Source organism: Rutidosis leptorrhynchoides, chromosome 4 (genome assembly GCF_046630445.1).
Source record: "Rutidosis leptorrhynchoides isolate AG116_Rl617_1_P2 chromosome 4, CSIRO_AGI_Rlap_v1, whole genome shotgun sequence".
NCBI classification, from domain to species: Eukaryota; Viridiplantae; Streptophyta; class Magnoliopsida; order Asterales; family Asteraceae; genus Rutidosis; species Rutidosis leptorrhynchoides.
In genome coordinates, this window is record NC_092336.1 from 341219557 (window position 1) to 341243613 (window position 24057).

Consider the following 24057-nt stretch of genomic DNA (forward strand, 5'->3'; position numbering starts at 1 on the left):
GGTCTACAAATCAATACATTGAACTTTGAAAAAAAAAAAAAAAAACTGAATGAAGCAGCAGAAACTGTAGGCAACCGTAAACAACCTTAATCGGTGGAAGTTGATGATAAAGAATTGTATGTTGGCAAAGCTCAGAAAAAGTTTGAAACTGAAAACTGATTGAGCAAATTATGAAGGAAGCCGTGGACAAATCACAAAGAATAAGTTTGACTTCAAAGAATCTAAATGATTCAGTACCTGCTGAAGTCATTAACGAATACCTTGCTTTTGATCAAAAGATTGAGAATATCTATATATATATAGATCAAAAGATTTCATAGATTACGGAGGAATTTACGGAATATGTCAGGAAAAGTTTACGGTAATATATACGATAAGATATGATTTAGCAGATACGCTAAGATATGAATTTTCTCTATACACTATTCATGCAATCAATGCAGCAAGACGTGTCTAGACTAAGAATGATAAGCAGGTAATTTCCTAAGGATGGTAAGTAGATGATTTTCGACTAAAAATGATAAACAAAACTTTTGACATGCAAACACGGTCGAAGTCCAGACTCACTAATGCATCTTAACAACTATCAGTTAGACACACTAATACAAGACCTGGTTCGCTAAGACCACCTCTCTGATACCAACTGAAAGGACCCGTTCATATACATTATAAACGATTCACAATAGTTGATTACATCGCGAGGTATTTGACCTCTATATGATATATTTTACAAACATTGCATTCGTTTTTAAAAGACAAACTTTCTTTACAACGAAAATCGATGGTATGCACACCATTTCATAATACATCCAACTATAATTGACTTAATAATAATCTTGATGAACTCAATGACTTGAATGCAACATCTTTCAAAATATGCCATGAATGACTCCAAGTAATATCCTTAAAATGAGCTAATGCACAGCGGAAGATTTCTTTAATACCTGAGAATAAACATGCTTTAAAGTATCAACCAAAAGGTTGGTGAGTTCATAGGTTTATCATAACAATCATTTCAATATATTAATAGACCACAAGATTTCCGTTTATAAATATATGTACACTCGTAAGTGTATAAAAGTATTCTATAAGTTGTAGGCACCCGGTAACAAGCCTTAACGTTCATGTTTTACCCTCTGAAAGTACACCGAATCAGGTGTGTTATATAAACCTCGAAGTACTAAAGCATCCCATAGTCAGGATGGGGTTTGTCGGGCCCAATAGATCTATCTTTAGGATTCGCGCCTACCGTACACAGACAAGTAGTTTAATGTTACCAAGCTAAGGGTATATTTCTGGTTTAAACCCACGTAGAATTAGTTTTAGTACTTGTGCCTATTTCGTAAAACATTAATAAAAATAGCGCATGTATTCTCAGTCCCAAAAATATATATAAAAGGGAGCAAATGAAACTCACAATACTGTATTTTGTAGTAAAAATACATATGACGTCATTGAACAAGTGCAATGTTGGCCTTGGATTCACGAACGTATCAATATTGAGATTCAATATTGCAGGAAAAGTACGTAGACGCAACGGAGATGATAAACACTAGTTTGACTCACGAGCAATACTCTCGATCAATACCCATAACCTCCATAGCTATAACCCATAATTTCCTTAGCTTTATCTCGTTTGAAAACTTATTTTGAAATCGTTGAGTATAACTCCGTCGTAGTATTTTATGTATACTAATAATATCTTGAAATAATACAAAGAAAATATATATATGTAATTCGATTGAGAGAGTTTAGAGAAATATATTTTCAAGTTTCTATGAAATAATGAAACCTATTCAATTCTATTTATAATAAATTTTTGAATTATTAAAGTATGAATTATTAAAGTGAATTATTAAAGTATGAATTATTAAAGTGAATTATTAAAGTGAATTATTAAAGTATGAATTATTAAAGTGAATTATTAAAGTATGAATTATTAAAGTGAATTATTAAAGTATAAATTATTAAAGTGAATTATTAAAGTATGAATTATTAAAGTGAATTATTAAAGTATGAATTATTAAAGTGAATTATTAAAGTATGAATTATTAAAGTTAAAGTAAAGTAAAAGTAAAGTAAAGGTAAAGTTAAAGTATAGTAAAAGTATAAAACTATATACGTATAATACGCGTATAAATATATATAATATTAATTTAAATCGTTATATATATTTAATAAAATAAAATATAAATATCATTATCTTTATCATACTGGTTAAGTAATGAGTTATCAAAAGTGGTTCTAGATATTTATAAAAGATATATACATTTTAATAATAAAGTTCTTTTTAAACTGAAAACATTTTTTTGTACTTTTGAAACTAAATTAAATAAATATGATAATTTTGTTTTCCAAAACTAAATATATTTAAGAATCATTTTGTTAAAAGGTTAAAATAATGGAAATCGTTATATCATAAAACATTTTAAAAAAGTAGAATTATATATATTCATAATAGGTTTCAAGTTTTTAAATTACAGTCTATTGGTGAAGCATGGGATAAAGTCCAAAGGTTAAATAAACGTATGAAATCATCTTAATGAAAAATGTCGAGTTACTTAACTTGTCGATATCCAACATCTAAGTTATTTACACTCCACATTCTTATTTTCATATTAAATAAAATGAAAGTTAACATAGTTATCTTATCAAGGTCAAGAGAAAAATATTATAAAACATGCCTTGGAAATTAAACAGGAATTTCCACTAACCCTTGTCTAGTTCCAGTTAATTGACACATTTGTTCTTATTTATAAATCACTTTACCATTTTTCGAATGTTGTAAAAAAAATAGATTTCTTAAATCACAGTGGACCTCATAACATAGGCCTGTAATCATATCATAATGTATCTGATAATTCAATCATTTGATATTATCTCTTAATTCTGTCGATAAATATATCGAAACAAATACGTTCATGTAAAGTATCATATATCTAATACTTTGTTAATGTTTTTAGTTAATATTATATATTATATATACATATCTATATACTCATAATTGTTCGTGAATCGTTGAACACGGTCAAAGGGTAATTGATTACATGAATGTAGTTCCAAACTTTTTGAGATTCAACATTACAAATTCTGCTTATCGTGTCGGAAACATATAAAGGTTAAGTTTATATTTGCACGGAAATTTCCGGGTCGTCACATTAAACACTTGGTTACCATTAAAAATACTAGTAACGTAGTAGTTGTATTAGAATCTAGTTCTCTCTGATAATAAAGAACAGCCCTAGTCTTATATACTGACTACCCAATTCTAGTAAAATTTTTCAAAATTTTCAACTAAATGAACTCAAAATCATGTTTATACATATTTATGAACGATAAAACTAGGTGTTAACACCGAAATTATTGTTACCTCGAAAATGACATAAATTGAGAAACAAACCAAAATGTTAAAATTCATTTAAAATGGAATAGAGGACAATAAAAAGGAAAATAAAAGCCAAGTGTGGGAAAATTCTCCAAGTTATTCAAAACATATGTCACATATTTTTGTACAAATAACTGAAAATACTTTTGCTTTGGACTAAACTAAAATTTTTTACCTGATTTACTGTAAGAAAGATGGATCTACACGATGAATCAATTCCATCATTAAAAGGAAGTAAAGTCTTCCGAAAAAGAAACGCTTCTTGATTTAGGTCAGGAAGTTGTCGTCCAGACCAGCTGTAGGTTGACGAAAAACCTAGAAAAGTCATTACTAAAATCAGCAGGAAATCCACGGACCTCAGCATCAAACAGGGTCGCCAAGTGGTCAGACTTATCCTAATCATGAGAGGATCTGTCTTGTAAAATGGGGAGGGCACCATGCAAATTAGCTGGATAAGACTAATTAATCAGATCCCCAGAAAGGATAATCTCCTTAAAAGATCAAAAATCAGCTTTTAAGCCTGATATTACTCAATCCTAGAGATTGACCTTAAAGGTTAAGAATTCAAACTCATGGAATTCAATGATATCTAAACTAGAGCTTGAACGACAAAATATTTTGATAAAATTACAAACCGATTTGTTTTCTAAAAACCCATTCTCAATGCGTTCATTACCATTGAACGTAAAATCCTAGGAATTCACCTGGAATTCATTAGGTCACCTGAATCAAATCGGGTGTCAACCGTAAGAACGGTGGTTGCATAGCATGGTCAAGGACAGGACCTTGTGCCAGACCGAAAAATTATAAGGGTGAGCTTTACTATTGCTCCTACCAAGGATAGTAATTGCATCCGACACGTTATAGACCATAATTAAAAGCATGTCAGGGGACATTACCTTAACAGTTGCTTGTTCAACGCTTTCCTTTACAACCGGACGGTAGTTTACCGAAAGGTAATATACGGGACAAGTAAACTGGACGTGTTGCTTTCCTAATACAAGGTTAGCAAATGGGTGACACAAAACCGCAAGTTTTGAGCTAAAATCTTCAAATCTGAAACCCACCAAAGCCACAAAAATAATTTGCAAACACCGGTGAAGGGTTATTCTGGAAAACTTATCTAGGGTAAAAACTAGATTTAATTTTCAAAAAGATCAAATGTTTTCATAAAGATCCAATTTCCTTAATGGATCTAAATTTTTATAGTCATGTGGGACTGTAAACCATATCGTTACTGCCATTGTTTATACCACCGTATAGAAATCACTGATGTACAAAGTGTGAAGAATAAAGAAGTGATTCTAGTATTTCAAGACGATATTGCTTGAGGACAAGCAACACTCAAGTGTGGGAATATTTGATAATGCTAAAATGAACATATATTTCATAGCATTATTCCCCAAGAAAGACAAGCTTTTAGTTGCAATTGTTCTATTTAAAAGTGATATTCGTTTAAATAATAAAAGGTGAAGACAAAAGACAGATTCGACGAATTGAAGACGCAAACGACCAAAAAGCTCAAAAGTACAAAATACAATCAAAGAGGTTCCAATTATTGATAAGAAACGTCTCGAAATTACAAGAGTACAAGATTCAAAACGCAAAGTACAAGATATTAAATTGTACGCAAGGACGTTCGAAAATCCGGAACCGGGACCAGAGTCAACTCTCAACGCTCGACGCAACGGACTAAAAATTACAAGTCAACTATGCACATAAATATAATATAATATTTAAATAATTCTTATAATTATTTATATATTATATAAATAATAAAAATCCGTCGGCAAGAAAGACTCCAAAGTTGGTGAGCTGGAATTTCAAACTCCGCGACTAGCGGAGTTTGAAGACAAAAGTTGCCGCGAGTCGCGGAGTACCCCTGAACTCAATTCCTTATAAAGCCAACCGAATTCTGATCATTTTCAATATCCAATATCTATCTCTCTCTCAATATATACGTAATATATATATATATATATATATATATATATATATAATTTATATTTTAATTTTAATTTTAATTTTAAATCCTAATAATAAGGGTATGTTAGCGAATGTTGTAAGGGTGTAAGTCGAAATTCTGTCCGTGTAACGCTACGCTATTTTTAATCATTGTAAGTTATGTTCAACCTTTTTAATTTAATGTCTCGTAGCTAAGTTATTATTATGCTTATTTAATCCGAAGTAATCATGATGTTGGGCTAATTACTAAAATTGGGTAATTGGGCTTTGTACCATAATTGGGGTTTGGACAAAAGAACGACACTTGTGGAAATTAGACTATGGGCTATTAATGGGCTTTATATTTGTTTAACTAAATGATAGGTTGTTAATGTTAATATAAAGATTTACAATTGGGCGTCCCTATAAATTACCATATACACTCGATCGGACACGATGGGCGGGGTATTTATATGTATGAATAATCGTTCATTTAACCGGACACGGGAATGGATTAATAGCCACTAGAATAATTAAAACAGGGGTGAAATTATGTACAAGGACACTTGGTATAATTGATAACAAAATATTAAAACCTTGGGTTACACTCAGTCGACATCCTGGTGTAATTATTAAACAAAGTATTAAAATCTTGTTACAGTTTAAGTCCCCAATTAGTTGGAATATTTGACTTCGGGAATAAGAATAATTTGACGAAGGCTTTCGCTCTTTATATTTATGACTGATGGACTGTTATGGACAAAAACCAGACGGACATATTAAATAATCCAGGACAAAGGACAATTAACCCATGGGAATAAACTAAAAATCAACACGTCAAACATCATGATTACAGAAGTTTAAATAAGCATAATTCTTTTATTTCATATTTTATTTCCTTTATTTTATATTTAATTGCACTTCTAATTGTCGCATTTTATTTATTGTTATTGTATTTAATTGCACTTTAATTTTCGTACTTTTTAATTATCGCAAGTTTATTTTATCACACTTTTATTTATCGCAATTTCATTATCGTTATTTACTTTACGCTTTAATTTAAGTCTTGTATTTATTTATTATTTTACATTTGGTTTTAACTGCGACTAAAGTTTTAAAATCGACAAACCGGTCATTAAACGGTAAAAACCCCCCTTTATAATAATAATATTATTTAAATATATATTTGTATTTTTATAAAAGTAAACTAATATAGCGTTAAGCTTTGTTTAAAGATTTTCCCTGTGGAACGAACCGGACTTACTAAAAACTACACTACTGTACGATTAGGTACACCGTCTATAAGTGTTGTAGCAAGGTTTAAGTATATCCATTCTCTAAATAAATAAATATCTTTTGTAAAATTGTATCGTATTTAATAGTATTTCCTGCTAAAAATTAATAGTATTTTATACCCCTTAGCTTTAAACATCAGTCGTCACATATAACCCATAATTTCCTTAGCCCTATCCTACTCGAAAAATCTATTTTTAAATTACTCCATCAACACCCCGTTGTAGTATTTTATGTATAAATAGTAATAATATCGCTCCTAATACTACTAGTAACAATATTAAGATTAATAATAATAATAATCTTTAATAATAATAATAATAATAATAATAATATATAATATATATTTGTGTGTGTAAAGATATCGAGATAAATAGATCAACTGGACCAACTTCGTACGTTTTATACTATCTAACCAATCTAACCATCCCTTGCGATCGCATGTGATGTGCATGGTTCATACATGCGATTGCATGATTTAATAATACAGCTGGTATCCAATTTCTTTCATTGCCGACACCCATTTCATATGTAATACATAGATTTATATATTATTTTATATATGATATATTTTATCTTTAGACTTAATTAAATATTATATTATATTTACGTGCTTAGTAAAAATGTAATTTTTGTTCAAATGACTCGTACGTTGTCACTCGACTCATGTACCACTTTCGGTTTTTCGAGCGCACTTTCGTACGTTTAGAAAACTAGCCTTTTACGTTACGCGACGTGTACCCTTATTAATAATTTGACTTACTCATCAATAGATTATCTTATAAAAAATGTAACTTATAAAATTGAGCGTTGTGATCATTTACTTCTATAAATCAGTGACTCGTTGTTTATCAAAATATATTATTTTAAATCAGGACGTTTTATGACTAAGTTAATATATATATATATATATATATATATATATATATATATATATATATATATATATATATATATATATATATATATATTATTTAGAATTGTATATTTGTACATAATATATATGTTTGAAATATTTATCTAATGATATAATATTTAGTCTTTCAGAACTAATTACATTTCAAAGTTCGTTTTATATAATATAACTTGTTTTAAATAATAGTAGTTATTTTACCAAATAATGTTTTTAATATGAAAACTAAATAGTTGATTTATCAAGGGACACAAGTTAATCAAAGTAAAGTACACTTTTGAAATTTAAACAGAAATGATTACTAACTTTTAACTAACTCTCGTTAATGACACTTTTTGCAAATCACTTTTACCAAATATTCTGGATACCCTTTAAAAAGGAAAGGTTTTCTAAATCAAAGTGGACCTCTTAACAGAGACTCGTAATCATAATTCAAGGTAACTGTTAAATTAATCATTTGATATTATTTTCAAATTCCATCAATAAACATATGGAACTAAATACTATTAAGTAAATTATTTATACTTAATACTTTGCTAACGTTTTCAAGTTATAAGATATACACGTATTCATATATAATCATTTACGTTCAATTAATGGTTCGTGAATCATTGTATTTGGTCGAGGTTAAATGAATGTATGAACATAGTTTAAAATCCTTGAGATTCAACTTAACAAACTTTTGCTTATCGTATCGGAATGATATAAAGATAAAGTTTAAATTTGGTCGGAAATTTTCGGGTCGTCACAGTACCTAGCCGTTAAAGAAATTTCGTCCCTAAATTTGATCGTGGTCGTCATGACTAACCATAAAAATGTTTTCATGACGAATATAGGTCGATAAATAGGGTTTTATCTTTATTGAGTAATATGGATAAAACAATTTTATTTTTGTGAAGAGTATGAGTGAAGCTATCACCAAAAGAGTGAATTGAGTAGGTATAGATTCGTCATATCTTTTGACGTAGATAAGATTGATTTTCAAGTTCAAGAGATTTGGAGAAAATCTTCGTAATAAGATTTGATTCTCCGGTAACCAAGGAAATTAGGATCCGCTTTAAATACGATCATCTGTTTTGATTGCTCTGTCAGATATTTTACTATAAATCCACCTTCTTCGTTTCTTTTTAACTCACACCTTCCATTATTTCTCTCTCAACTCATACTTTAAAGCATTCATCAATATGCTCCATCCAGTTCTGCTTCTTGATATATTCCTAACCTTCATATCGGTCATTCTTCTTTTTCATCTACCGTTAGAAGAATCTATTTACTTCTACTATACACTTGGTTTTATAGTGTTTTTAGTTCTCACGTGCCTTTATATTGCCATATGCATCGATATATATGGTTTATAATTTCTGGTTTGTCGTTGGGCTTTATATCTTCCCTTATATTTCAAAGTTTCTACTTCCTTCTTTTATAATCATTGTCATCCATAGTTAATGCTCTCTTTTATTTGCTACGATTTATACCCCAATTTCTATTTCGGAGTTTTGTCCTTTAGTTTCTTCTTCTTGAGATTAAGCACCGCTTGTAACGGTCCAGAATTCGCAGATATGAATTTCGGAATGAACATTGTTAATGTTCTAGAAAGGAAATTGTAATGGCACGATCTTGACTTGTCAAATTACCAGAATACCTCGGAAAAGGCCGAATCATCAAGAAATATTTTCTTGATATTTTAGAGGTTAAATAGAATATAAGAGTCGTATAACATGGCACATGATGATGTTATGATCTGTGAATCATCACATTCCATTTAGAAACTCAGCATGAATTACTGTAATATAATCACGTTGATCAAGTGTCATTATATTATACTAACTCATGCTTAAGCTTCCAACACTACTTTAAAAATATTCCTATTTTAAACTCGAATGTCTCAGAATTTAGAAACTAAAATAGTTTCTTTTATGATGTAATACAGATAGCGCAAAGAGGTAAATGATTTCATATAAGAATAATTATGAAAATATCTTCAGAAATATGGAGGATATTTATAATGAAAGATACGATGATATTTTAGAATTTCTAATATCTGAGGATGATGAAGAATATTGTCCGCAGGGGTTTAAAGTCAGGAGCAAGGTATTCGTTAATGACTTCAGTAGGTACTAAATCATTTGGATCCTTTGAAGTCAGGTTCAGTCTTTGTGATTTGTCCACAGCCTCCTTCATACTTTGCTCAATCCGGTTTCCAGTTCCAAGACTTCTCTTTTTCTGCGCTTTGCCAGCACACTATTCATTATCATCAATCTTTTTACTGTTAAGGTCGTTTATAGTTTTTGCTGCTTCATCAGCATTTCGAGAACTAGTTCACAGTTCAGGGTGTTTTTCAGAGACTTCACATTCGCAGTATGTAAGTCTTGGAGGCAGACATTATATGTATATATATAACTGCTGGCGTAGAAAGCTACAGAATTCAAAATACTGATTGCTAATTCCTGGTAATTGGTACGTCAGTTTTTGTTACAAGATGCGGGTGAGTATACGGTCGGGTTTTAACGAACAATTATAATGGTTTTTCGGAGATACCTAAGCCATTGAGTAATGAAGTTGTTGGTAACTTTACTGTTAATGTAGTAGAATATGAAAGGTTCCCCAGTAACGATAGTGAAAGGGCAACGTATCTATCGAGGTTATAATAAGACTAGTTCGACTGAAAAGTCGAACTTGACTTGCTGGAGCTGTGACAAAACTGGCTATATTGAAAAGGAATTGAAAAGTCATTTTAGCTAATAAATGCCAAAGGATCTGACACAGATATGTGTTGAATTATGACTTTGGTTTCGAGAGCTTTTTAAGTACATAACTGTGGGTAATATGTGGTTGGATCATCATTTCAATTGTTCATTGTTTGAAGTGTCTTCGAAAATCTTCAGAGCGTTTGAACATAGATTGTAATCGTTAATATACATATGATGTTCTAACACCGTTTTAAAGTCAAAATATAGCTTTGAAAGATGTAAGAATCTAAGAGTGATGATACTGGTTATATATCGAATTGAATTTTGAGATTTCAAAATCAAAATATGTAATTAAATTTGAAAGAGTATGGTTGTTTTGATTTTTATGAAAGAATGTATATTGTGGAGAAATAGTGAGTATAGTTGATGATTGTTGAATCGGATTCGAAGAATGTAACATATTAATTGTGATTTTATATATTTCTCGGGTATTACCTACTCGTAAAAAAAAAATTTCACGATTAATATTTTGTACAAAAAAAATTTATTACAGTCTTCATGAAAAGATATATATATATATATATATATATATATATATATATATATATATATATATATTTTTTCTTTAGATGTAACATAGATTTAACAAGTTAATATTAAATTAAACTCATTTGATTTAAGGTTGAAACTAGAATTGAGTAATCCCTAAAACTTTAAAAATTACATGAGTATTTCTTCAATGATATTAGAATTATGAATCAATACTTCGTTATTTATTGACGCATGATATTTGTTTTTGTAAAATTCTTGTGAACTTCGCAAGGTATGAATGATGTTATCGAAAAATTTCGATTACATCGATGATGAAAGTGTAAAATCAAACATATATTTGAATAATACACTTGATTTATTATGAAATAGAGTTTATTGAATTGAAACAGAGATTGTAGTTAATGATGGTTAAGTTGCGGACGAAGGATGTACATCATTGCATATTTGTAATATGAATTAACCGAGTAGTTAAGATTCACACCTAATAGCTTAGTACGGAAAGATTTATTATGGTTTAAAGATTTATATATATAAGATCTACATATAAATCCTTCAGTGGAAATGAGTTAATTCTTCATAACTTGTTGATACAATATACTCGCTGTTGATTCGTAATGATATCTGCGTTGATTCTTGAACTGACGGAGCTTGTGATGTTATAGGTGCTGCTAGTGCTGATGCTGACTGCAATGGCGATGCTGGTGACGCTGACGGTACTGATGATGTTGTTGGTAAAACAAGTTTAGCTTGTTAACCACACACTATTTTTGTCATGGTTTCTACTCTTCCTTCTATCATTTTGGTTCGCTTAACTGATCTATGGTTAGGACTAGAATAAGTAATCTCTAAAATTTTAGAGATTACATAATCACCGTAAAATATTTCTCCGATGAAGTTATGAATTAATACTTCATCGTTTCTTGTTGTTGGTCTTCCTTGTTATCTATAGGGCGTATGACACTGATGCTCGTGGGACAGATTGTGAAGTTGAGGTTTACGACACGGTTGTGGTTGGGGGTGGTAATGGTAATGTTGGCTTTGATGATGGTGGTACTGGTTATGCTGTTGGTGCTGCTGCTGGTGTTTGTAATTTTTGCACCATATTCTCCAAAGCTACTACCCGAGCGCGAAGCTCGTTGTCTTCTTCTATTACACCGGGTGATTGACTAGATACTCTGGAAATGAGAGAGAAAATGGTGTTTCATATTGGTTCGCCGGTAAGTGCTTCAGGTTCTTCGTCAAGAGGGCAATGTGGTTGATAGAAGGGATCCCCTTCTTCTTGTCTCCAATGATTGAGGAGGCTACGAACCCATCCCCAATTTATCCAGAATAGATGATTGCTGATTGGTTGATCCATTCCGGTCACACTGCTTTCGGAGCTGGAGTGGGATTCCATTTCAGAATCTGAGGAACTTGAATTAATGATGAATTCCATTTTGTAGGATTGAATAAAGGATTTTTTTTCGATATAAAAAAATGATTTTCCGGCTATCGGGTGGTATTCTATTTACATAGGATATCTATATATATATTGATCAAAAGATTTCATAGATTACGGAGGAATTTGCGGAATATGTCAGGAAAAGTTTACAGTAACAGATACGATAAGATATGATTTAGCAGATACGCTAAGATATGAATTTTTTCTATACACTATTCATGCAATCAATATAGCAAGACGTGTCTAGACTAATAATGATAAGCAGGTAATTTCCTAAGGATGATAAGTAGATGATTTTTGACACAAAATGATAAGCAAAACTTTTGACATGCAGACACGGTCGAAGTCCAGACTCACTAATGCATCCTAACGACTATCAGTTAGTCACACTAATAAATATTATGATAATATTAATGATAATACTTAATTATAACTTTAATGATAATAACTATAGTAATAATAATAAAAATAACAATTTTTAATGATAATACCTTTTACTGATAATGATGATGATAATAATAATAATAATAATAATAATAATAATAATAATAATAATAATAATAATAATAATAATAATAATAATGATGATAATAATAATAATAATAATAATAATAATAATAATAATAATAATAATAATAATAATAATAATAATAATAATAATAATGATAATTAGATAAAAACTATAATGACGATAATAACAACGATAATATAAAAATTCAATTGACTATAACTTCTAATCCGGTCATCGAAATCATTCGATATCTAAATGAAAAGTTCTTAATTTTTCGCTAGCTTTTCAACGACATGCATATCTTATACCTTATCTCAACCGCATATGTAACTAATTCAATATTCAACATAACCTATCTAGGGGCAATATCAAAAGTACAAGCATGCGTAATCCTATATACTCGAGCACTAGTCAGGGATACACTATTAGTATATAAAAAATTAAATTACGAGTACTCACGTATCAATATTGAGATTCAATATTGTAGGAAAGGTACGTAGACGCAACGGAGATGATAAACACTAAATTTGACTTCACGAACATACCCATGAACCATACCCATCACCACCATAGCTATAACCCATAATTCCCTTAGCCCTATCCTACTCGAAAAATCTATCTTTAAATTACTCCATCAACACTCCGTCGTAGTATTTTATGTATAAATACTAATAATATCGCTCCTAATACTGCTGGTAACAATATTAAGATTAATAATAATAATAATTTTTAATAATAATAATAATAATAATAATAATAATAATAATAATAATAATAATAATAATAATAATAATAATAATAATAATAATAATAATAATAATAATAATAATAATATAATATATAATATATATATTTGTGTGTGTAAAGATATCGAGATAGATAGATCAACTGGACCAACTTTGTACGTTTTATACTATCTAACCAATCCTACCATCCCATGCGATCGCATGGGATGTGTATGGTTCATACATGCGATCGCATGATTTGATAACACAGCTGGTACCCAATTTCTTTCATTGCCGACACCCATTGCATATGTAATACATAGATTTATATATTATTTAATATATGATATATTTTATCTTTAGAATTAATTAAATATTATATTATATTTACGTGCGTAGTAAAAATGTAATTTTTGTTCAAATGATTTGTACGTTGTCACTTGATTCATGTACCACTTTCGGTTTTTCGAGTGCACTTTCGTACGTTTAGAAAACTAGCCTTTTACGTTACGCGACGTGTACCCTTATTAATAATTTGACTTACTCATCAATAGATTATCTTATAAAAAATGTAACTTATAAAATTGAGCATTGTTGTCATTTACTTCTATAAATTAGTGACTCGTTGTTTATCAAAATATATTATTTTAAATCAGGACGTTTTATGACTAAGTTAAAATATATATATATATTTTTATTTAGAATTGTAAATTTGTACATAATATATATGTTTGAAATATTTATCTAATGATATAATATTTAGTCTTTCAAAACTAATTACATTTCAAAGTTCGTTTTATATAATATAAATCGTTTTAAATAATAGTAGTTATTTTACCAAATAATGTTTTTAATATGAAAACTAAATAGTTGATTTATCAAGGGACACGAGTTAATCAAAGTAAAATACACTTTTGAAATTTAAACGGAAATGATTACTAACTTTTAACTAACTCTCGTTAATGACACTTTTTGCAAATCACTTTTACCAAATATTCCGGATACCGTTAAAAAGGAAAGGTTTTCTAAATCAAAGTGGACCTCTTAACAGAGACTCGTAATCATAATTTAATGTAACTGTTAAATCAATCATTTGATATTATTTTCAAATTCCATCGATAAACAAATGGAACTAAATACTATTAAGTAAAGTATTTATACTTAATACTTTGCTAACGTTTTCAAGTTATAAGATATACACATATTTATATATAATTATTTAAGTTCAATTAATGGTTCGTGAATCATTGGAATTTGGTCGAGGTTAAATGAATGTATGAACATAGTTTAAAATCCTTGAGATTCAACTTAACAAACTTTTTGCTTATCGTGTCGGAATGATATAAAGATAAAGTTTAAATTTGGTCAGAAATTTCTGGGTCGTCACACAATCGGATTTAACCGGTGGACCGAAAAGGTTGAATCAGTGTTTGCCATAAGTAAGTGTACCGAATAAGACAAAGTAAAGTACGCTACGCATACCTTCACAGGTACTGCGTTAACATGGTGGAATACCTATCTAGAACAAGTGGGATAAGATGCTGCGTACGCACTACTGTGGTCAGCATTCAAACATCTGATGACTGAGCAGTATCATCCCAGAAGCGAGGAAAACAATTTAAAAGTAGAGCTTAAGGGATTACGAACACAAGGATTCGATATTACCACATACGAACGACTGTAGTGACCCGAACTTTTCCATGTTTATATATATATATTAAATGAAATTGTTATTTACATGATTAAGTGTTTCCAACATGTTAAGCAATCAAACTTGTTAAGACTTGATTAATTGAAATAGGTTTCATATAGACAATTGACCACCCAAGGTGACCGGTGATTCACGAACGTTAAAACTTGTAAAAACTATACGATGACATATATATGGTTATATATATAGTTAACATGATTTTATTATAAGTATATATCTCATTAGGTATTTTAACAATGAGTTATATACATAAAAATGAGACTATTAATTTAAGAAACTCGAAAACAATATATATAACGATTATCGTTATAACAACGTCTTACTAGGTACATATGAATCATATTAAGATATTGATACACTTGGTTAATTATGTTAAATGATAAGTAAATATATTATTAAGTGTATTAACAATGAAATACATATGTAAAAATAAGACTACTAACTTAATGATTTCGAAACGAGACATATATGTAACGATTATCGTTGTAACGATATTTAACTGTATATATATCATACTTAGATATATTATATATCATAATATCATGATAATATAACAATTTAACATCTCATTTGTTATAATAAACAATGGGTTAACAACATTCAACAAGATCATTAACCTAAAGGTTTCAAAACAATATTTACATGTAACGACTAACGATGACTTAATGACTCAGTTAAAATGTATATACATGTAGTGTTTTAATATGTATTCATACACTTTTGAAAGACTTCAAGACACTTATCAAAATACTTCTACTTAACAAAAATGCTTACAATTACATCCTCATTCAGTTTCATCAACAATTCTACTCGTATGCACCCATATTCGTACTCGTACAATATACAGCTTTTAGATGTATGTACTATTGGTATATACACTCCAATGATCAGATCTTAGCAGCACATGTGAGTCACCTAACACATGTGGGAATCATCATTTGGCAACTAGCATGAAATATCTCATAAAATTACAAAAATATGAGTAATCATTCATGACTTATTTACATGAAAACAAAATTACATATCCTTTATATCTAATCCATACACCAATGACCAAAAACACCTACAAACACTTTCATTCTTCAATTTTTTTCATCTAATTGATCTCTCTCAAGTTCTATCTTCAAGTTCTAAGTGTTCTTCATAAATTCCAAAAGTTCTAGTTTCATAAAATCAAGAATACTTCCAAGATTGCAAGTTTACTTCCAAGTTTTCTAAATCCATTCCAAGTAATCATCCAAGATCAAGAAACCTTTGTTACTTACAGTAGGTTATCTTTCTAATACAAGGTAATAATCATATTCAAACTTTAATTCAATTTCTATAACTATAACAATCTTATTTCGAGTGGAAATCTTACTTGAAATTGTTTTCGTGTCATGATTCTGCTTCAAGAACTTTCAAGCCATCCAAGGATCCTTTGAAGCTAGATCTATTTTTCTCATTTCCAGTAGGTTTATCCAAGGAACTTGAGGTAGTAATGATATTCATAACATCATTCGATTCATACATATAAAGCTATCTTATTCGAAGGTTTAAACTTGTAATCACTAGAACATAGTTTAGTTATTTCTAAACTTGTTCGCAAATAAAAGTTAATCCTTCTAACTTCACTTTTAAAATCAACTAAACACATGTTCTATATCTATATGATATGCTAACTTAATGATTTAAAACCTGGAAACACGAAACACACCGTAAAATCAGATTTACGCCGTCGTAGTAACACCGCGGGCTGTTTTGGGTTAGTTAATTAAAAACTATGATAAATTTGATTTAAAAGTTGTTATTCTGGGTAAATGATTTTTATTATGAACGTGAAACTATATCCAAAAATTATGGTTAAACTCAAAGTGGAAGTATGTTTTCTAAAATGGTCATCTAGACGTCGTTCTTTCGACTGAAATGACTACCTTTATAAAAATGACTTGTAACTTATTTTTCCGACTATAAACCTATACTTTTCTGTTTAGATTCATAAAATAGAGTTCAATATGAAACCATAGCAATTTGATTCACTCAAAACGGATTTAAAATGAAGAAGTTATGGGTAAAACAAGATTGGATAATTTTTCTCATTTTAGCTACGTGAAAATTGGTAACAAATCTATTCCAACCATAACTTAATCAACTTGTATTGTATATTATGTAATCTTGAGATACCATAGACACATATACAATGCTTCAACCTATCATGTCGACACATCTATATATATTTCGGAACAACCATAGACACTCTATATGTGAATGTTGGAGTTAGCTATACAGGGTTGAGGTTGATTCCAAAATATATATAGTTTGAGTTGTGATCAATACTGAGATACGTATACACTGGGTCGTGGATTGATTCAAGATAATATTTATCGATTTATTTCTGTACATCTAACTTTGGACAACTAGTTGTAGGTTACTAACGAGGACAGCTGATTTAATAAACTTAAAACATCAAAATATATTAAAAGTGTTGTAAATATATTTTGAACATACTTTGATATATATGTATATATTGTTATAGGTTCGTGAATCAACCAGTGGCCAAGTCTTACTTTTCGACGAAGTAAAAATCTGTGAAAGTGAGTTTCATTTACCTTTTTACCCTTTATATTTTTGGGCTGAGAATACATGCGCTACTTTTATAACTGTTTTACGAAATAGACACAAGTAATCAAAATTACATTATATGGATGAATGATCGAAGCCGAATATGCCCCTTTTTGCTTGGTAACCTAAGAATTAGTAAACCGATCTACTAATTGACGCGAATCCTAAAGATAGATCTATTGGGCCTAACAAACCCCATCCAAAGTACCGGATGCTTTAGTACTTCGAAATTTATATCATATCCGAAGGATGTCCCGGAATGATGGGGATATTCTTATATATGCATCTTGTTAATGTCGGTTACCAGGTGTTCACCATATGAATGATTTTTATCTCTATGTATGGGATGTGTATTGAAATATGAAATCTTGTGGTCTATTGTTACGATTTGATATATATAGGTTAAACCTATAACTCACCAACATTTTTGTTGACGTTTAAAGCATGTTTATTCTCAGGTGAATACTAAGAGCTTCCACTGTTGCATACTAAAATAAGGACAAGATTTGGAGTCCATGTTTGTATGATATTGTGTAAAAACTGCATTCAAGAAACTGATTTCGATGTAACATATATGTATTGTAAACCATTATGTAATGGTCGTGTGTAAACAGGATATTTTAGATTATCATTATTTGATAATCTACGTAAAGCTTTTTAAACCTTTATTTATGAAATAAAGGTTATGGTTTGTTTTAAAAATGAATGCAGTCTTTGAAAAACGTCTCATATAGAGGTCAAAACCTCGCAACGAAATCAATTAATATGGAACGTTTTTAATCAATAAGAACGGGACATTTCAGTTGGTATCCGAGCGTTGGTCTTAGAGAACCAGAAAATTTTCATTAGTGTGTCTTATCGAGTTTGTTAGGATGCATTAGTGAGTCTGGACTTCGACCGTGTTTTCTTTAAAAATGATTGCTTAACATTTTTGTTGGAAACTATATATTATTAACATGTATATATTATGTGATATATTAATCTCTTAACATGTTTTATATTGTGTGATAGATGTCTACCTCTAGCACAAATCCCATTGACTCACCTAATAATAACGAAGAGTCGAATATATATTGGACTGATTCACAAGTTCCCGAAGAAGAACCGGAAGAAGAATCAGAACCGAAAGAGGAGGAACCGGAGGAGGAAATAGAACCGGTGGGGGAAATAATAAAACGGTTAAGTAAAAGAAAATCCTCAACCAACCGACCAAGTTTAATTATGGTCAATGGTGTTTCCGCCAAGGAAGCAAAATATTGGGAGGATTACCAATTCTCCGATGAATCGGATTCCGAAAAGAATTCCGATGATGTTATAGAAATTACCCCAACTGAATTTAAAAAGGCAAAAGAAAATAATAAAGGAAAGGGAATAAAAATAGAGAAATCTAATTCCAACCCCGATGAACTTTATATGTATCGTCAACCCCCGAAGCCCTTAAGTTGTAACAATGACCCGGGAACCTCTAAACCACCAGGTTTTTCTAAACTGTTGTGAAAAACGACAGCTCGTATTAGGGGAACATCATATATCCCTAGAAACTAAACGAACCAAAACCGAAGAAGAAGAAATGAGTGAGTTGAAATAAGATAGTTGTATTCTTGTGGTGTAATATATGTAATATAGTGTGCTTATGCTTTATGATATATGTAAAAATTGCTTGTATTAAGAAGTATTTTTTTTATGAATCTAACTCTTGTCTATTTTACAGTATAAAAACACAAAATGGATAGACAACCCAATATTTTAAGAGACCTACCCGGAGACATGATTGATGAAATCTTGTCTAGAGTCGGTCAGAATTCTTCGCCACAACTATTTACGGCGAAATCAGTTTGTAAGACATTCGAAGAACGTTCCAAGAATGTCTTGGTTTATAAGAGACTTTCGTTTGAAAGATGGGGGATATCACATTGGTAAACCCATAAGTTACGATGTGTTTACTTTGACGCATATATTGCGGGGAACCCAAATGCTATTTTACGCAACGGGTTAAGAAATTATTTTGACTCAATGTATCCGAATATAGGACTTCATGATTTAGAAAAAACGGCTAACATGCAACATAAAGAAGCATGCTATGCTTACGGGTTAGTAATGTTCGCTTCTCATGAAAGTGAGAAAAAGAACATCGGGCTACAACTATTAAACAAAGCGTTCCCACAAGTGACGGAGTTGGTAATTGGGGTAAGAAATGAGGTTTTTAGGTTATTACGAGACTGTTGGTCATTACGTAACCCTCGTCCCTTTGACGACGTTACAACACGCTGTCTTATCAACGGCCATAACGGTTATGTTCTACAAGACCAAGGATGGGAAGTAGTCCTAGTAAAACCAGAATGCATGACTTGTTTCTGGACGTATGAATTACGTGTCTTTATTGCCTTTGCTGAACGACTTGTGTACTAGCTAGAATTATCTTCACAACTATCTTGTATCAAAGTTATTGTGTGCTATATTTCATGCTTTATGTAAAATAAGCGGTATTGTAAGTTTGTAAAATATTGTATAAAAGTTTGAACGCGAAATATTATTATAATTAGTTTTTCATATAGAATTGTAGTAGTTGAATTGTACTAAGTACGAACTTAACGGGTAGGTACTACCCGAATTTAAACTTATAAAATGCTAATATGAAGAAAAAGCTTTTATAAATGAGTTCATATTATGCTACGAAATACTATTAACTACTCTTAATATTCTGTATGATTAACTTGTTCCATTTGACTATTTTGAAGGAAATGGCACCAACTACTCGACACACCGTGAATATGAATGAAGAGGAATTCCGTACTTTTCTAGCTTCAAACATAGCCGCAGTACAGGCTGCGCTACATACCAACAATAACCTTGGATCTAGCAGTACAGGAAATCGTGTAGGATGCACCTACAAAGAATTCACTGCCTGCAAACCTTTAGAATTTGATGGAACCGAAGGACCGATCGGATTGAAACGGTGGACCGAGAAGGTCGAATTGGTGTTTGCCATAAGTAAGTGTACTGAAGAGGACAAAGTGAAGTACGCTACGCATACCTTCACGGGTTCTGCGTTAACTTGGTGGAATACCTATCTAGAGCAAGTGTGACAAGATGATGCGTACGCACTACCGTGGTCAGCATTCAAGCACTTGATGAACAAGAAGTATCGTCCCAGAATCGAGGTCAATAAGCTCAAGACAGAACTTAGAGGGTTACGAACCCAAGGATTTGATATTACCACGTACGAAAGACGATTCACAGAATTGTGCCTATTATGCCCGGGAGCGTTCGAAGATGAGGAAGAGAAGATCGACGCGTTTGTGAAAGGATTACCGGAAAGAATCCAAGAAGATATAAGTTCACATGAGCCCGCCTCCATACAACAGGCATGTAGAATGGCTCACAAACTAGTGAACCAGATTGAGGAAAGAATTAAAGAACAGACGGTTGAAGAGGCCAATGTGAAGCAAGTCAAAAGAAAGTGGGAGTAAAACGGTGATAAGAATCACCAATACAACAACAACAACAATTACAATAATAATCGCAACAATTATCCCAACAATTGCAACATCAATCGCAACTATACAAACGGCCCAACAACAACAACAACAACAACAACAACAACAACAGCAACAGCAACTACAACAATCATCCCAACAACAATAACAACCGCAACAACAACAACAATCAGAAGCAGCTATGCCAAAGGTGTGAAAAGTTTCACTCGGGGTTCTGCACCAAATTTTGCAACAAGTGTAAAAGAAATGGTCATTGCGCGACAAAGTGTGAGGTCTACGGACCAGGGGTTAACAGAACGAAAGGAACAAATGGTGTCAGAACGAGTAATGGCGGAGCAAGTAGTGTCGGAGCAAGTTATGCCAATGTAGTTTGTTATAAATGTGGAAAACCGGGCCACATTATAAGAAATTTCTCGAACCAGGAGAACACAAATGGACCAGGCCGCGGAAGAGTTTTCAATAATAATGCGGCCGAGGCACAGGAAGACCAGGAGCTTGTTACGGGTACGTTTCTTATTGACAATAAATCTACTTACGTTTTATTTGATTCGGGTGCGGATAGAAACTATATGAGTAGAGATTTTTGTGCTAAATTAAGTTGTCCATTGACGCCGTTGGATAGTAAATTTTTACTCGAATTAGCAAACGGTAAATTAATTTCAGCAGATAATATATGCCGGAATCAAGAAATTAAACTGGGTAGCGAAATATTTAAGATTGATTTGATACCAGTAGAGTTAGGGAGTTTTGATGTAATAGTTGGCATGGACTGGCTGAAGAAGGTGAAAGGAGAGATCGTATGTTATAAAAATGCAATTCGCATTGTGCGAGAAGAAGGAGAACCCTTAATGGTGTACGGAGAAAAGGGAAACATGAAGCTACATCTTATTAGTAATATGAAGGCACAAAAACTAATAAGAAAAGGTTGCTATGCTGTTCTAGCACACGTCGAGAAAGTACAAACTGAAGAAAAGAGCATCAATGATGTTCCCGTCGCAAAAGAATTTCTCGATGTATTTCCGAAAGAATTACCGGGACTACCTCCACATCGATCTGTTGAATTTCAAATAGATCTTGTACCAGGAGCTGCACCAATAGCTCGTGCTCCTTATAGACTCGCACCCAGCTAGATGAAAGAACTGCAAAGCCAACTGCAAGAACTATTAGAACGTGGTTTCATTCGACGAAGCACATCACCATGGGGAGCTCCTGTTTTGTTTGTCAAGAAGAAGGACGGTACATTTAGGTTGTGTATTGACTACAAAGAGTTGAACAAACTTACCATCAAAAACCGTTATCCACTGCCGAGAATTGACGACTTATTTGATCAACTACAAAGCTCGTCGGTTTATTCGAAGATCGATTTACGTTCTGGATATCATCAAATGCGAGTAAAGGAGGATGATATTCCAAAAACTGCTTTTAGGACGCGTTATGGTCATTACGAGTTTATGGTTATGCCGTTTGGATTGACTAACGCACCAGCTGTGTTCATGGACCTTATGAACCAAGTGTGTGGGCCATATCTTGACAAGTTTGTCATTGTTTTCATCGATGCCATACTTATTTACTCAAAGAATGATCAAGAGCACGAAGAACATTTGAGAAAAGTGCTAGAAGTATTGAGAAAAGAAAAACTGTACGCTAAGTTTTCAAAGTGTGCATTTTGGTTGGAAGAAGTTCAATTCCTCGGTCACATAGTGAACAAAGAAGGTATCCAGGTGGACCCGGCAAAGATCGAAACCGTTGAAAAGTGGAAAACCCCAAAAACTCCGAAGCATATACGTCAATTTTTAGGATTGGCTGGTTAATATAGAAGATTCATCCAAGAATTCTCCAAAATAGCAAAACCCTTGACTGCATTAACGCATAAAGGGAAGAAATTTGAATGGAAGGATGAACAAGAGGAGGCGTTTCAATTATTGAAGAAAAAACTAACTACGGCACCTATATTGTCATTGCCTGAAGGGAATGATGATTTTGTGATTTATTGTGACGCATCAAAGCAAGGTCTCGGTTATGTATTAATGCAACGAACGAATGTGATTGCTTATGCGTCTAGATAATTGAAGATTCACGAGCAAAATTATATGACGCATGATTTGGAATTAGGCGCGGTTGGTTTTGCATTAAAGACTTTGAGGCACTACTTATATAGGGTCAAAAGTATTATATATACCGACCACAAAAGTCTTCAACACATATTTAATCAGAAACAACTGAATATGAGGCAGCGTAGGTGGATTGAATTATTGAATGATTACGACTTTTAGATTCGTTACCACCCGGGGAAGGCAAATGTGGTAGCCGACGCCTTGAGCATAAAGGACAGATAACCCATTCGAGTAAAATCTATGAATATAATGATTCACACTAACCTTACTACTCAAATAAAGGAGGCGCAACAAGGAGTTTTAAAAGAGGGAAATTTAAAGGATGAAATACCCAAAGGATCAGAGAAGCATCTTAATATTCGGGAAGACGGAACCCGGTATAGGGCTGAAAGAATTTGGGTACCAAAATTTGGAGGTATGAGAGAAATGGTACTTAGAGAAGCTCATAAAACCAGATACTCAATACATCCTGGAATGGGGAAGATGTACAAGGATCTTAAGAAACATTTTTGGTGGCCAGGTATGAAAGCCGATATTGCTAAATATGTAGGAGAATGTTTGACGTGTTCTAAGGTCAAAGCTGAACATCAGAAACCATCAGGTCTACTACAACAACCTGAAAACCCGGAATGGAAATGGGAAAACATTACCATGGATTTCATTACTAAATTGCCAAGGAC